Source organism: Heliangelus exortis, chromosome 17, assembly GCF_036169615.1.
Source record: "Heliangelus exortis chromosome 17, bHelExo1.hap1, whole genome shotgun sequence".
Taxonomy (NCBI): domain Eukaryota; kingdom Metazoa; phylum Chordata; class Aves; order Apodiformes; family Trochilidae; genus Heliangelus; species Heliangelus exortis.
The window spans coordinates 6,290,042-6,292,880 of NC_092438.1; positions in this window are offsets into that span (position 1 = coordinate 6,290,042).

Genomic DNA, 2,839 nt, shown 5'->3' on the forward strand with positions numbered 1-2,839 from the left:
GTGATCAGGATTCTTTCTGGGTTAGTGTTAGATTCTGATATTACAAAACTCAATAAATGAAGCAAGAGCTCTTCAAAAAAGGAAAATGAGCTTCCTCTCCCCTTCACACCCCACACACCAAGCCCCCCCGCCCCAATTTTACTGTAAAAACTTTTATGTCACTGAGGAACTTGTATTTTCTCTCATATTTGCATACATGCAGAACAAGCTGAGGTGGCCTCAGTAGGAACTGCCTATGGAGTCCCTGTTACATCTCTTCCTACCCATATCCCTGAAGCCCTGTTCTGGGAGGATGACTGCTGCTCCGTGATATAGATGGCAAAGGTGGAATCTCACACCTCATGTATGTGATACAGTATAACAGTATGTGATGTGGTCCTTTTTCCTCCAAAGTAGGGCTATCCAAGGAGGAACCCAAGAAAGGGTCCATCAGAAGCATTATGTTGCACTGAACAGTTTTTAACATGCTGTTTCTTTTTGCTCCAGCAGAGCTGGATAGCCTGACAACTTCAGTCAGACTGAAAGAATTTCCCAGACAGGCTGCTAAGGGGTGGGAGTTTTTTTCCATTGCAGCAGTCTACAGGTATGATGTAGAAGAACATAATGTTTTGTATGTGCCTTACTGGGAGAGAAATTGTTTGGATCCTACCTAGACTTGGGATTTTCTTAGTTTCCAAGCCATTTTCACCCTAAAATGGCTGTGATTAGCCCTCCTAGAGCTCAAGCATCAATGCAGATATTACCTAGTCTCTTAAAGATTTTACTTGCCATAACAGTGCTGAAAGCATCCAACATTCTTGACATTGGTAAAGCACTTGAGGTATTTATATGTTGTCTTATAATGGGAAAAATCAGGAACACCAAAGGATTTTCCTTCTAAACTTCTCCTCAGGTATGAGAGTATGATGGGTGTTATTTGGTCATTTCTTGCTATATAGGTCAATGAAAACAGGGCCTGATGGGTTGTTTGGTAACAGCTGCTGAACCTGTGCATGAAGTGGTTGGAGAGGTGCAGTGTGCCAGGGCAGGGTCGTCGGGCTGGAAGAGGGTAGATTTAGGTTAGACATTAGGAAAAAATTCTTTAGTGTGAGGCTGGTGAGACACTGGCCCAGGTTTCCCAGGGAGATTGTGGATGCCTCATCCCTGGATGTGTTAAAGACCAGGTTGGATGGGGCTTGGAGCAACGTGGTCTAGTGGGAGGTGTCTGCCCATGCAGGGGTGGGGTTGGAACCAGGTGATCTTTATTTAAGATCCTTTCCAACCCAAACCAGTCTGGGGTGATGATTGCATGACTGCTTCCAGTCGTACCCATCCACACGGGGCTGGTGCTAGGAGCTCGGTGCTGAGGCTGGCTGGAGACAGTCTCCTGTAAATGAGTGTGCGTGAGCTAATTGGATTTGGGTATCAAAATGCATTAATGGAATACGTGCAGTTTTACAAACCAGGCTGTGCCCCTTGCTCGGGGGGTGGCGGGGAGCATCCAGCCCTTTCCCGCTGTGTGCAGCTACCTTGTCCTGCTGCTGGCACTTCCCCCAGGTTGGAGCGATGGTCCGGACTCCGCTGCAGGACCGGACCGGACCGGATCGGATCGGAGGTCCTCGGAGGCTCCAGCTCGCGGCTCGGGCAGCGCGCGCGCCGGTAGCGTCCCGCCAGAACTGGGGCGGTGCGAGTCCCGGCGGTGAGGGCGGCGGCGTTCGGCAGCGGAGCCTGAGACCAGCCGGGGCGAGGAGGTACCGGGGAAGGGGAACGGTGCGGTGGGAACTTCCGTCCGGAGTCGTTTTGTTGCGAAGGAGCGGGAAGCGGTCGGCAGCGCGAAGGGGCCGCGGCCGTGAGGCGTTTCGGGGTGGGCGGCCTGGGCCTCCCCTCAGAGGAAGCGGTGCCGGTCCTGAGGTAGCGTGGGAGGGTTCGGGCTGGTGCTGCCCGCTGCGGCTCCGGGTGCCGCTTCTGGTGCCTTCGGCTGCACCGGGAGGTCGGTGTCTGGGGAGACGAGGCCACGGCTGCACGGCCGGAGAGGCCCAGCAGCTCTGCGGCGGGACCGTGCCGAACCTCTGCCCCAGTGATGGGTTCTGCTGCCCGGCTGCGGTCTGCAGACCGCCTGAAGCCTCAACCCCGCGGTGCAGCAGCTGTGGCCTCAAAAACCCCAGCGGGTTGTTGGGGAAACTCTTTCCCTGGAGGTGTTTATAGACTGACTGGACGTGGCTTGGAGCACCTAGATGGTTGCTGACACTAGAAAGAGTTGGACGAGGTGACTTTCTGAGGTTCCTTCCAGCCTAAATTCAGTGGTTCTTGCGTCGTACAGTAAATAATAAGTAAGCACGTGTAGATTACTGTTTTGGTTTTGGGTTTTTTTTTTTTTTTTTTTTTTTTGGTAGAATTCTTTAAAGGTCATTAGTCTTCTAGATCAGTGCATTCTAAGGGAGATATAAGAGTTTTCAGATACTAAATGTCATCCTTCAAATGTTTCTGTTGTGTAGCTGTGTTTGAATTGCTGTTTGATAACTTTGGCAGAGGAAAGAAACCAATCAGTTGGAAAAACAGTGTTTTAACAGTGCCATTGGAGAAGAACAGCACATCCCTTTAAAAAACAATTTGTGATACTACTGTTATACTGCTTGTGGCAGTCTGTTTCTGACAGGACATCCTGCAAACAGAGGTGTTAAGCCAGAAAGGGCATGTAATATCCAGCAGAGGAGACACATTAAGATTACCCCTGCTCTGAACACAGTCATCCTTTATGATAGTGAGGCATAGGACATAGGCATTTCAGTGGAATGGCAGTGGTATTTTGCAACAAAGTGCTACTTTCTTGGGCATGTCAAAATGGATTTCATCAAACTCA